The following is a 14,825-nucleotide window of genomic DNA, read 5'->3' as shown; positions in this document are numbered from 1 at the left end:
TGACTGCAATATCATATCAGTGATAATTATAATCATTTGCTTTTAATTGATTTGTGTGTGTGTGCAGGTTTATGTGCACATATGCTTGTGTGTAAGATTGTGTACTTGGGTTAAAAGCAAAGCAAAGCTTTGACGTTTTTTTTGTTTTTTTTTGCAGTTCTCTGTTTTTGCAAATAAGGAGAATCGATCGAAAGTAAAAGCAGCTTCATAGTGAAAAAAACTTTGAATAATCCAACCATAATCCTGCGCCTGTTCTGTATATTTATTACCTCAAATCTTGTGCACAACATGGATGTGAAAGAGTCTTTTCATGAATAAGTGTGGGGGGTAGGAGGGGGGGAGTAGCAAATAACAACTACAGATTCCCCTTCTGGAGCTGCCAGATAGGCGGCTGAAGATGAATGTGATGTTGGAGAATACTGAAATTACTTTACCAAGATTGGTGCAAAGCCTGCAGATTCTCCTACATCTGCCACTGTTGGTCTCTCTCATTCTCCCTCTCCATCTTTCTGTTTTTCCTGTTTTTTCCATATTCCTCCCTCTTACTCTATCTCTCCAGCACTTACAGACTCATAAGAGCATTAAATTGTACAGTACAGCAGGCTGTGCATTGTAGCTATATGCGGCAATTTAGTGAAGTACACAAAGATATCCTGGCTTGTTTACCATATCACTCACAACTCACAGCTGTCTCAGCTCACGGCTCAGTAGTAGGGTGAGCCTGACAGCACACAAGCTACTTGAGAAATTACGTGGTGAACCTGGGAACAGCTAAGGTTTCCAGCTTTTCTTTAAGCAGATACGATGACATTTTGAATGTTCAGCAGTTGCTCGTTGGGTGACAGCATGAGCTAGAGATTCACAGGACTAAACTGGAGCCCTTGTCCAGAGGAGCCAAGGTCGAAGTTGAACTACCACAGGCTTTCTCTATAACACATCATCCCTTCTGTGGCATTAAATGACAAGGATTCAAAGAAATCTTGTGGTGGTCAGTTATCAAATGTTCCACCCAGCCAGGTTTTTAGATGCTAGGGGCATGTGCAAACCGATCTTAAATACACATACTCTTTAGATGATGTAAGTGTACAGACAGTGGACGAAATAACAGAAACATAAAAAAAATAAAAGTATAGTGCTTAGTTTTCAAGACAGTTTGTGAAGCCATACTTTGTAATTTTGCTGTTTTCTTACTCACTCCTTCATTAATTAATTCACCACTTCCTACAACAGACAATCAGTAGTTTGAGCTGTGGCCAGCATTAAATCGCAGTATATCAAACAGACACTCATCACACTAATCACTATTGTTTTGCATCATTGCTCAACGGTAAATGTGCCTGTAAAATGTGACAGGATTGTTAGAAGAAAGTCACGTACGTGCATATATTTCACACTCAGATTTCAGACACTCGTAAATCGGCAGACTAGATATGCACTGTATCGTAAATACGGAGTGATTTCGCACACAGTCATTGTGTGATGCTGTAAAGCACTGCTCTTATTTTGTCCACGTTATCTGTATCCAAAGACCCAGCAGCCGCACAGTGCATGCAGGCTAATGGATAACTGAGGACTAAAGGCAGAGTAGTCACTCATTATGTGCCATGAATTACTCTCAGTGGCTGCACATTACAACAGCAGCACCTACAGTGATTTCCTATTCCTCAGAGCACTGATTCATTGTAACAGAAGCCTTTCACAGTATAACTGGAGTCTTACCAAACTGTCGCTTTTTCAGGCTGAGTACACAACTTTTAAAAAATGGGCAGTGTACTTTTTCTATCACACAAGCTGTTGGTTGTGGTGATTTAGGAGAAGCAGGGAAGACATTTCATTTTAAATCCAATTCTTAAAAAATGCTGTTTGTCTAAAACTTTGATTACTGCTTGCCCTCTTATCAGTCAGTTCCAGTAATTCATACAGAGATTTTCTGTATACGCTGAACTGTAGTCACTAAGTGGGCATTTGTGGTTAATTTCAGGTTAATTTTACTATACAAAAGCGCAGTAATAGATCATGTAAGATGTAAGTCGCGTATCTCTGAAGAAACTTTCCTCCTCTTTTTTTTAGCAGTTTATGAAGAATATCAAAGCTACAGTTTACCAAGTTTCCATTTGCTGTAGATAATGAACAAACTTGAAGTCAAATGTTTGATTCCCTTTGGTGTAAATATGAAATTGATCTCAATCTCAATACCTTCAAGTGCCACTTCCAATAGCTGTAATGGCCCTCCAGCAAGCATGAAAAGCCTATGTCTGTGCTTCATACTTGTCTGTCTCTGGACATAAAATGGTTGCATAAGTTGTATATAAAATGCCATGTAAATTAATGTTAAGCAAGTTTTCATTCATGTTTTCCCTGAGGAGGTAGGTTTGCTACTCGTTTGTTTAATGTAGGGAAAGGTCTTTGAAGTTCCAAGGATAAAAGTAATTAACTCCTTTTTGTAGCCTGAGAACAGCAGACTAATGGAAGTCAATCAGAAGCCACGTCTTTGATGAGATATGGGAGTTAAAATCACTCTAAGTGGCCAGAGGTGGAAAAAAAAACACACTGGGTGGACTGCATAATATATTAAATTCATTTGCGTGTTAACGGAAATCCCAGGCCATTTGTGGTTTGAATCTCTGTTCAGGAAATACACCTGTGAGATCAGAGTGAACCTCAAAAGTTAACTGGCAGATTTGAGCTTTAGAAGCCTCAGCCAGCTTTCCCAAGAGCCCTAGTTCTCTTGTAAGAAGTCTTTTGTGACAGTGAATGATGTTGATTGTAATCAGATAATAACTGTAGATCTGTCTCTGTCTCATCAGCTGGACCGTCTGTCTCTCTGTCACTTCTCCATCAATAGAAACATTGTTCTATTGCTCCGCAGAAACCAAGAATCAAGCTATTTCTGCCCGACAACAGCCTTTTGCATGCTCCATGCACAAGGCCCCAGAAAAAGTCACACTCGGAGAGGGAGGTGTGGAAACACACAAATACATAAACACACACAGTTTAATCACACACTGGCAGACAGACTGCCCACATTGTTTGTCTGTAACCTTTAACCCTTTGTTCCCAAGGAGGCGGAGAAGGTCAGGCTTCACGATGCGTGACATAACCAGTCACTGCAGACTGTAATCTTCCCTGTTTGTGCCATCTTTTAAAACTGGTCAGTCACTCATGAAGGTTACTTTGATGGTGCTGAAAAGGATCAAATGAAACTTGGATTAATCCATTAGTGTGGAAATATCTTCCAGTCTCACACAGGACATGTGGACATGAACAGGCAGAGTGACTGTGGACATACAGTGCCTCACTTTGAATTTTGGGACCACAGAGCAGTCCAATCTGTCTCTGGCTCTTCATGCCCACCTGCTTTATGGGGTTGTTAAGTCTTTATAGTGCGATGGCAGCAACAGCAGGTCAATATGAAAATCAAATGTGGTTTACATCATAATAAAAACACAGAACAACATGTTAGAAAGGCTTTATGATTTCAGGTGGAAACCTGAGTGAGTGTGCGCCCTGCTGATGTGTTTCTCTGCCTTCCTCTGTGCAGCCATACAGACTACATCACTGTTTTATAATTCTTGTGGTATTGACCTATTTAATGTCTTTTACTTGAGACAAAAAAAAAAACTTTTTTTAACAATTTGCTGGAGAAAAAAAATACAGCAATTTCCAAGACCTGCAAAGTCTCCGTGTGTACTTGCACGTACGTATTTCACTCATGTCGCATGTATACTACATATATTTGTAATTTATGTCAACTATACATTATAATACATAGTGTGGCTAATTTGCGTTTCTTTCAGTCAACATATAAACATGAAACACACTGTAAAGCACAGTCTGTTGTACTATGTTACTGTATGAATGTGTTCCTTTGCTCAGGGATCATAATTGTCTTTGGAGCAACACTTTTACAGTTCTTTTAAAAAATCTTCACTGCTCGTGGAAGTTTTATTGTTTTACAACATCACCTTGTACTGAGTCGGTTAGAGCCATCCTTTGTCCTCATGGCGAACGCTGTTCACTACACACATTAGATGATCTCCTTCAAACTAACTGACTTTTGCCAGTTTGTGTCCTATTAAGCGGAGTGGATATTTATGCAAACATGCAGTTTGTATTCTGTATTTTTGTGAATAATTTAGTTCACTTTGTAGATATCTGTTTTCTCTTTGACATTCATTTTAGATTTTAAATATGTCAAAAAGCCACATTAAATCTTCTCTGATCCAGTGTTCAACATAAAAAGACTTCCATTGTTCCATAGTTCAGGCGCTGTAAATTCAACAAATGGCCAACATCACACGCACTAGGCCAATAAAAGCCACTAAAGTAAGCCACTCAGTCAGTGTTTTCAGGGTCTTTAATGTGATTTTAAATGGCTAGGTTGTAAATCACATTCTTATCCTTCAGTCCAGTCTTTAATAACAGAAATATTTGATTAAAGGGAAAGATTCATTCTTTTCTGTTGAATGAATCATCGTTTGGAGGAAGCTCCTCTTTTCCATCCCACTGCTGCACACAGCACAGGCACCTGATCCACGTGTACTAAAAGTAATGAATATCATCATAAACGGTAGACATTAAAAAGTAAGACGTCGATCAGGGAGCAGCTCTCGGGCCAGTAAGAGGTTAAAAGAAGGGAGGTCATTTTGTGATGTTTGGTCAGACACTGATAGGTCACTGCTCGGTGGTCTGCTCTCTGCGCCTCTCATCCGTGAAGTAACCGGCAGCGGGTCTCCGCCTCCAAGGTGCACTGATTTGAGTTAGTTATTCCGCGGGGCAAACAAAGCGCCACGCTTCGCCGGATTTGTTTATTTTATTTTATTTTATTTTTCTTTACCTGTCATTATGGATGAGTACCGTCCATGAAGCCAAGTCATCCTCCGGGGGTTGGCAGCGTGTGAGACAAGTGGACGGGACAAGTTTGTAGAAGTTGGCGAATCGAAGGTAAAACGCGCCTCAGACGCTGATGAAACGAGTCAGACTTTAACCATTTTTATTTAGTTTTCATTTTTATGAGGTTTACTGTTGTGTTGCAGCTGGCAGTGTTTGGTTTGTGGATACCGTCAGTCTGAGGAGCACACAACAAAACGACGTCGGTTATGTCGGTTGCACGAGCCGTTTCATAAACAGATGAAAACTCAGCGCGCGACGGAGATTCACAGTATATATATATATAGAAACTGAACAAATAGACTACATTTATTAAACAGCGCCGAGTAAACAAGCTGATTACCCGACGGCAAATAGATGAGCAATAATCCCGGACTGATTGTCGGCTATAATTTCCTGCATCGTTGTAAACAAAGGGCTTTAATGCACTTGCACTTGCTGTTGCCAGTTCCTGCAGCCTTTCTGAGGCAGATGCTGCTGCGTGTGCATCACCAAACTTTACGAAGTGTTAAACAGATCTATCTAAAAAGATATATATATCGTTCAAACATCAGAGTGCTGTGTTCGTACTTGTTCTGTGGCATAAGAGATCGCAGTGCCCTTTAACTTTGGGCTGTCTTAATAGTGAAAGAAGCTATCCAGGGTCTTGCGTGCTGGGTCTTGCATCAGCCGCAGGGTTCGGGGTTCGAACCCGGACTCCTCCTGTCTGCGTGTCAGTCCGATTACCCTGCAGGAACATCTAAGACCATATCTTACCATCTGGTTGTTGCGAACTAAAAATCAAAGTAAAGTGTTCCACCAGGGTCTTTCTTTTTCTTTTTTTTTTTTTTAAATTAGAGATTATGTATTCTAGTTCATGTTAAAATTAGTGGCCAGAATGCATAAAAATCACAATCAAGTTGTTTCATGTGTAGTTTATTTGCAGTCTAATTAATTCTTAATGTGTTTCCTGATAAAGAACTTACAAAATTAAAAGTCCTATACACAGTAATGTTCTTGCTAAAAAGATCAAAACAGGAAGTCAAGGTCTTATTGTTAGCACACAGGCTATAACTTGATATATGTAGACCATCAGTCATAAACCTGGTCCTACGTATTCCGTGTTTTAACCTTGGCACTGGTTGCAACTTTCACTTGGCTGACATATGTACAGTAAAAAGTTATAACAAAAGTTTCAAGTATAGGTTGTGCTTTGATGAAGTGAACACAGTCCCATCAAGCGTTTTGTCACAGTTTTTTATAACAATGTTGTCCTCCTTATCTGTCCTGACTTTGACCAGATATCCTGTGGATGTCGCTGCCTTTTCTGTAACCACTTATTGCTGTTGTGAGGGTCAGATTGATTTGCAATAATTTTTCATTTTTATATCAGTCACTGTGTTAAATGTTTTCAACCAGTTTTTGTGCTTGTTTTTTAATGTTGCAACACTTCTCTGAACAGGAGAGTGCTCCCCAGATAGTTTGGCATACTTTACTTTTGGTATGAGAGGTGACCTTTAAGGGACATTTAAATGCACAATTAAAAGCTGCTGACTACTGTCGGCAATAACCTGGAACAGATTACTACAATACTGTATTGTATGCGTACCACAACATGGAGTATTCTGTGCAACGGTTAGGGTTTGCCTTTAAGGAAAGGAAATATTTGGACTTGCTGTAGGTAATTGCAGTGTAGGCGAAAAAAAAAAAAAAAACTTTTAAAAAAAACTGCAAAATGTCTGTATGAATGTTGTGTGGCGGTGACAGACACTTGATTGGTTGGTTTTCTAATGTGGCTGCTGTCCAGCTGTTTGAGAGGACCCGTCTGCTGTGTAATGCACATATGGCACAGCATGTGTTGAGAAAAATTCTTCTTGGGTGCAGCTTGTACCCATGTGTCACAGCAGGATCTTGTTCATTTCAGTATGGGTTCGTCTATATAAATATGTATGTGTGTGTGTGTGTGTGTGTAAGTGAAACGTGTCATGATAACCTGAATTTGTCTCTGACATTTTCCTTTGTTAGAGCAGTAACATGGCCTTTGATGAGAGCAGCTCTAAAAATGAGCCCAGTAAAGGAACATTTTGACATTTTGGAAAATACGCTTGATTAACATCTTAACCAAACACACATGAAGAGCCTCAGTTTCTCTTCAGTCTCCAGCTCATACCCCTGGGATTTGTTTATCCTAGGTTAGCACAAAAATGGGAAACCTACTAACAACCTACTAAAGCATATAGATTGTGCTGAGAGCTAAAACTGTTAAAGCATTGTGCTTGGGGTAAAAGTTACAGTAGGTTTCACAGCTACTTCTTAACCAACATGGTGACCACATCATCTCAGAAAACCTGTCTTCACAATGGAGTTTCCACCTTTGCATATCTATCACTTGTGCTACGGTAACTATTTTATTACTGTGAAAAGGCCTGTAGCTCACTTGGAGCACGATCACAACACACTCCCATTGAGAGCAGTTGGTACACTTAACAGTTTATGGCTGTCGCTGTAGCTGTGTCTCTCTCTCTCTCTTTCTCTCTCTCTCTCTCAATGAGACCACTTTGAATGCATCTCACAGTCTGATGACTCCCAGTTTCCGACAGCCCTTCTTCTCTCAGCTGTTTGTGACTGTCAGGCCTGGGAAAATGCCTCTTAACCCCACAGGAAATGACAGTTGGTGAACAAACCAAGCTGTTGCTTGCAGTTTTTTAGATGGGGTTCAAAGATGAGATTCTTCGGGGTGATTTCAGAGGGGGGTTTTTTTTTTGTTTTTTTTTTTTTGGACAGAGAAAAATTCTTATTTGTGTGCACTAGGTGATCACATAAATCATTATTCTTCTGTCTTTTCTGGCTTTGTTCTGGTGCACTTCTAATCGAGCACATTCTAAGTTATGCTTGTGACCTGTAATATGCCATAAATATCTGTCAGTGACACTGGTGATAGTAATCAGCTCTGGAAAGAAACTGTAGGTTTTGTGGTCTAGGTTTTTTTTTCCTGTTTTGTACTCTTTGTGGTCTAAAAATGTTTTTTCTCTGTATTGATATGTGTCAGACAGTGCTTTAAAGGCTCTTTTCTCATCCTAATGGTCTTACTGAAAAAGATGGTGTAAAAGCTTGTGGCAGTAGCAGCTGAGAGGATTGCAAAAGGCTTTCAACCATCAGTCGGATCACCTGACGAGGAGATTTAAACACATTCATTCATAAATAAAGTAAAATAATGAAAACAGTTTGTCAGAAAACAGTGCCGTTCAGGGGACTGTGCATTAATTATCAAGCTACGAGAAGTTCAAGCTGTGAAGCTGAGTTGTGAGCGCAGGTCTAAAAACTGGTTCAGTTTCACATCCTCTGACAGGAGGAGATCATTATATCTGCTAGAGCTGTGAAGGCGATGGCGTCTGCTGATTTTCCTTTTATTTCAGAAGTGAGAAACTGGTGTAATGCTTTCCTGTTATGGTGGAATTACAGTAGATTATGCAGCATTTCCTAAACCAAAAATGAACCTGTCAATTGATTCACAATTTTAGATTAGGGCAGTTTCCATGTGTTCAAACTCCCCAGATTTCATTGCAGTTTTATCAGCAGAAGTTTTGGGTCGCTTGTACAGAATTAGTGCAATGTTAATACAGCCAGACTGGAAATCTGCAGCGACATAAACACATCACTCATTTTAGCAATACCAAATATGAGAGGCAGTACGGCTTGACAGACCCAAATAGAATGTCTTGGCAGCGCTTCATTAAGTAACGTCACTTAACGGCTCATAATTGCTGTCATAAAACTATAATCTAATAAACCCAGACAAAGCTTGCTGCCACGTAGATTAAAACACTGTTAAGAGCCATAAACTGGCTTTGTGTTTGGTGATTTGAACACAAACTCCTTTCAATTTGATTCCTTTTTATCTCAGTATGTGTGAAAGCAAATTAGTTTTTAGTTTTTACAGTATCATTGCATTTATTAAGGGTTTTTAGGGCTGATTCTGATCAGACTCTGCAAAAAGCCACTGCTTTCCCTCACATCTGTCATCCGTGGTACTTCATGTGGAGTTTAGGTAGCCTCAATTAAAATGCACTCGTTTTGGAACTGACCGTACTCACTCAGTCTGATTGTTTTGGATTCGGTTGATTCAGTTTGTCTAAACTTCCTTTCATCCTAGTTGTGACACTGATTCAACTAAAATACGTCTTCACTGCAGTCTCACATAACACTGCCACTGTGTTGTACTTCTCCACAGAGCTGTGCCTGTTTCCATAGTGTAACAAGACTATTTTTAGAAGACAGGGTATCTAAATAAGAGATGAAAGCCTGGGTTTTGATCACTACAGCAAGTCTCTATAGACATGAACCAAAGAGAAGGAGGAGGGAGCTGTTGTTTATGATGAGGATGGTGGGATGTAGGATTACCTGCCAGCTCTGACTGAAAAGGATGCACTCTGGGCACAGAGTAATACATAGCTTCATGTTAAAATTTGTATATTAACTCAAAGAAGCATTTGTCAGGAAGCTTTGTGTGGTCGTCTATTAGCATGCCTTGTATCTCTGTAGCTGTTAAAAAGCTGTTACCTTCTGCAAGTAAAAAATTACTAATACGACTCATGTCTGGAATTAACCTTGCTACTGTTTTTATGTTTACAGTGAAGCCATTTTACCATAAACAACTTCCCCAGCTTGTGAACAGCACAGCAGCAGAGGTGGAAGAAAGAGAGTGGTCTATTTTGAATCCAGTCATTTACAGCACAATGTGTTCCTTCATTCTTTCTTGCAGCGAATTGGTGTGCGCTCAGATGCCAGTGTGACTGGAGCTCTAGTAAGATTTATACAGTAGATTAGCACAGGAAGGGGAAAAGGTAAAATGGGGTGAAGCCTGTTACGTGAGCAGACTTTATAATCTCATCACAGCTTCAATACTTGTCCATCAGTACTGCAACCCTTTTGTGTTGCATGATTCACTCCCACATGAGTGAGTAATTGCTCAGTGATAATGATGGGATGTTGTTTAGTGTGGACTCCTCATCATAACACATCAATAGCATCATTGCTGTGAGATAAAAAAAAACGTTACGCAGAGACAGGGAGTAAATATTTTATGTGGCAATATTATTTCATCTAATTTGTCTCAGCTTTATTGTTCATTCCATTTGAACAGCACTTTTGGCAGATGAAGGGTTCTCACATTACACCCATCAAATTTCACTCAGTTTCTGAAATTCTTTCTTGCATCTGTTTTTTATTTGCTGAAGTAACAATCACTGGTGATTAACATAATTCATTTTAATGGTAATTTGCTGTGAGTACATCCAACGAAACCTTTTGAAACGTTGGCATATTGAGCTTGAAACTTGAGTTTATAAAGGAGACATATGGTTGCCTTTGGCATTTCCTGTCTTTCGCTGGCCAGTCATAGACCCTGTGACTGATGCACTGATAGCAATAAACCTTTGCTTCAGTCTACCAGCAGCTCTCTGTCTGGTTCTTTCCCTATTCCTCTGAAAATATTTTCTTGTTACATTTACCTGCTAAGGAGATGAAAGGATAAATTAGTAAACCACCAATCACATTGTAATCATTACACTTTAGTAAAATATATTAAATTAACTTTAGTAAAAGCTAAAAATAAGTTACCTTTTTATTGTGAAGGTTTACTGGACTCAAAGGAAAGTAGCGACGTGTTATCCTGTGTCTTCGTAGGTAGTAATAAATGTTGTATTGCATTTATATGCTGCTCAATCTGAGGTGCATAATTACACATATAAACATGAGGTGTGATTTAAAAGATATAGACTCATGTGCTCTAAGCCTCATCATTTTAATTGTTAATTTCATTCCTTATCCACCGTGACAAAGAGATTTCCCTGTCCTCAGATGCTGTATGTTTCACGCCCTTGTGAAAAATTAATTTGACTGATCAGAGCACTTTATGCTGCATGTTTTTTCATTTAATCAGCATTAGCATGCCTCTGTAATCTGCCCACAGTCTTTGACATTGTTCTGACAGGGACACAGTGCTAAGAATAGAGAGGCAGGGAACAATAGAGCCGAACTTTGATGGTCAGTAATGACGCGTGAAAGGCAAGCAATCACATGGTTGTTCTGCGCTGTGTAGCCATCACAGTGATGGAAAACTGTGATCTCTGTCTCAGCTGTAACAGCAAAGCTGCTCCGTGGTAGGTCCATCTGTTGACTCCACTAATGTACGCATGGCAAAGTGCACAAGGCATTGAGACACAAGATGGATGGACCAGTAGGGTCCTTCCTGCTGTCCAGACAGTTTTTTTTATAACGCTGCACAGGTGTATCAACACTCTCTGCAGTGAGAGTGCAGTGTTTAACTGTTTCCCTTTTTGCAAGACATGACTGAAAAAAAAAAACAAATCTGTGAATGAATTCTAAAAATATCAGTACATATAAATGCATGGCATTGCAGCTAGAAACAACACTCTTTAACTACATTGTCAGCCAGGCCCATATGCTCAACCATGACATCACCTGTTCACCTGTGTTAAGAACAGAGATGCCAGAGAATGACCCGAAGCTACTAGAACGTGTGAAACTGTAACGAGAAACGTTGTCTTGTCATGATTTATGCATGGTGTTTCCCCACCTCCACACTTTACACATGCTCTGGCTGCAGGTCAGGGGGTGTGTAAGTGTGGAGGTTGCTGTTGTTGTTGATGGTGCTTGTGTGTGAGTTTGTGTGCGTGCATGCACATGCACGTTAATTAGAACACAGACATGCATGGATGATATTTTCTCTGTCAGTAGTTGCTTCCTACTCGTTTTACAGCTTCATCTGTCCCTCAGCTTGTACAGTATGAAGGCATTTCATTAATCCATTTCACAACATCTATCATAATGAATATTAAACAGTGAGTTCAGGATGATTTAATAATGCAAGTGGAATGAATGAATAGTTCATTATGATTTTAATCATTTATAACATACTAGAACATCATTAGTAATGACACAGTTAGTTCTTTTTATTATAAAAATGCATCATTTTAAAAGCATTATAGTAAGGTTAGGCTCCGATAGATAAATACTGTTAAAGCAAACAATTTTCTTACTGAATATTTATGACCCTTCTCTTTTTTATTAACAAAAGCAGTGTACAAAATATTAAGGGAGCCATTTAGCTAAACATTTATCATGGCTGAATACAGCATAATAAAGAATATGCAGATATGTTAGTGGTAACCTAATCTGGTACTACATTTTTCATTGTAATGAAATGTTTGATTTCACCAAAAAGGGGAATTTGCACTGTGAAATGCACAATATTCCAGCCTTATAGTATTGACCTTTAAACAACTCAGTTGCTTTAAGTCAAATATTTGTGAATGAATCCATGCTGGCAAAATCCAAGGGCAACCTGTAATATTTGGCTAGCTATCTGTATGACACTGATAGCAGTGTTTGAATTTACAGCTTTAGCTCTGCCCCTCATTTACTAGCAGTTTCAAATTCAAGCCATTTATGCAGTCAGTACATGGTTATTACTGGTTCATGGATGAATAAAGGCCCATCTCCAAATTACCTTTATTTTCATAGTTGCAGAATAACGATTACCTTGTAAGGTCTAGAAGTAGCCGAGCAGCCTCAGTCAAGCTTCTTTCAATACTAAAGCACTGATTCTGACATGCTCCATATCTCCAGTGATATTTTGATGGATGCAGATTAAGGTCAGTGCTCTGTGTAGGTGTTTCTTGACCTCTGTGCTACTAACCAGAGAGGCTGGTGATGAGCAGACTGATCAGTTGGTGTCCTAGGAACAGGGTTTTAACTGTTTACTTTCTTTAAACAGAAGCCTTTTGATGTACTGTACATTCAAAACTTATACTTGCATGATGTCAAAATGAATGATTTGTCTTCTGAATTTATGTCTTCTGAACACAGAAACTGATGGAAGTTATTTTTGTGTTATTATATTTCAGTGGTCCTTAAAATAACAATTTTTCAAGTCCAAGTTTCAGGATGTGAGATATGAGTTTTATAATCACTTAAGCTGCCCGGCTGCTGCTTTAGAACCCTCTGCCAGAAACCTTGGATTCATTTTTTTGTCTCGGCCTTACAGTATCTTCTGTAGTATAGTCAGTGCAGTTGTGAAATCCCACTTCTATTAAGTCTCTGGATCATCTTTAAGATCAGGCTTGTTCTCATTCATCCCATTTTAGCTTTTTCATGCTCTCACTTCCTCTAGCTGAGATTAATGAATGGTTGCGCATCGCTCTGACTCGGAGCAGCAACAAAGCTTATATTTATGGTAGAGACCAAATTCAATCAGATTCCAAAACAATTACACTAGCCTCTGATTTGCTAAATCCATACATAGTTTCCACAGAAAACATATTGCCTTTGCTGTAAGAACTCTTTGACTCTGAACATGCTGTCTCAACCTTTATCCTGGATCTTAAAATATACTGTCATGCTATATATAATGAATGTAATATTATAAAATATAAAATGCTGTTCCCAAAAATAACGGTCTGTAATAGACCGTTAATGTTAATAGGATGGATTATATCTATGTGCAAACAGGACGTGCTCTCTCTTCTGTCTCGGCACATAACAGTTGCCCCTGCTATTTGTTTCTCAGCTCAAAGATGCCCAGCTGAGAAAGCCATATGTACAGAACAATTATTCCAGTGATGCTAATGGAGTGGGCTATGAGAAAAACACAGATGGCTGTGTTTACTATTGACTTTGTATCTGCTGTATTTTGATCTGGATCTCCCACAAGGCTAACGCTCACTCTCTGACTACATGCTTTCTGATGGTTTCTTTTTGGTTGAGAGTTGCACCTGAAAAACTGACAGGTATCTGTTTATCACACTGGTACCTCAGTCGTGGTCAAACATTTTGGAGAGTCTTCTTTTGTTTCCTGATTTGTAAAGCAGTCTTCACTCAGGTGTACACTTCGGTGCCCTTTAACCAATAGAGTAGTTAGCCATTGCTCAGATATCCATTGTGTACAGTGGCAGTGCGCCATAGAGGTTGTCTGTTATCTCTGATTTGTTTGTGGACATTGACAGAACATTTAAAGATCTGCGATACACTTAACGCCATTTTTTGGGAAAGAAAGGTATTAGGGATTGATAAACTTGGGCTGGTGCATGGTGGTGGATAGGCAGTGTATGTTTAGTTGATCAGAATGTGACTATGTGTGAGTGTGTTTGTGCATCTCATGAGAAGTGCTGCCTGTTTCCTGTGAGTGCTTATCATGGTGTCTGCCTGTGTCTGTGTCTCTTCCTGTACACTATGCCTTCTTTTTTTGATTATCTGCCTGTGCCTGTGTGTGTGTGGCTGCTTAACTTGGTCATCATCACCCTCAGCCTTGCCTGTACCTTGCGGTCCTATCACCTCCCTCTAACCTGTAGGCATTAACCACGTGGAGACAGCGACACACTGGGGCACAAGAAGGACCTCGCCCTCCAGCGTTGGCACAGCCTGGACCGACAGTGTCTTCCTCTGCTGCAGCAACGCTAAAATGAGCACAAAGTAACAACGAAAAACCTCCCAACCTTTTACACAACATCAGCATCAATATTCAAGGGCTGACAGTTGGTGCCTTCCTCTTTAGCATTAGCACCAGCAGCTAAGGTAACAGCTTTGGCAGCTCGGACAGCAGCATAGCCAGTGTGTAAGCGAGTGTGTGTGTAACTTGGCCTGCCAGTCCCTGGAGAGGACCAGCAAAGGAGTTGTGTTACACTCCCTGACAGACCTTATACATGTTTCATCTGCTGCACTCAGAACAGAAGCCCCCTTTGTTATCTAATCCAGCCCTCTCCTCCCCAGCCTGAGAGACTGAGTTTACTGCCACAAGACTGCTCTTCACAGTCTGTCAGCCAGCCACTGAACTGATACATATCAACCAACAGCTGAGGAGCAACAGAAGGACTTGGTCAGGCCCTAGTTACCTGCTATCAGGACTTCTCAGCCACTCTTTCAATCCAGTGGCTGGC

At 39.9% G+C, this 14,825-nt stretch overlaps 1 protein-coding gene across 5 annotated transcripts in view; it reads left to right on the top strand.

The window, feature by feature from the left end:
- The first annotated feature begins 4,727 nt into the window (after positions 1-4,727).
- Positions 4,728-14,825, top strand: part of LOC121187013 (protein Aster-B-like) — a 73,901-nt gene continuing 63,803 nt past the window's right edge. For all 5 annotated transcript variants that reach the window (XM_041046011.1, XM_041046010.1, XM_041046009.1 and 2 more), the window contains exon 1: positions 4,728-4,944. The gene's annotated coding sequence lies outside the window, so the exon portion shown is untranslated. The remainder of the gene's footprint in view (positions 4,945-14,825) is intronic.

This window comes from Toxotes jaculatrix, chromosome 9 (genome assembly GCF_017976425.1).
Source record: "Toxotes jaculatrix isolate fToxJac2 chromosome 9, fToxJac2.pri, whole genome shotgun sequence".
Taxonomy (NCBI): domain Eukaryota; kingdom Metazoa; phylum Chordata; class Actinopteri; family Toxotidae; genus Toxotes; species Toxotes jaculatrix.
This window is presented reverse-complemented; position numbering and strand designations above follow the sequence as displayed.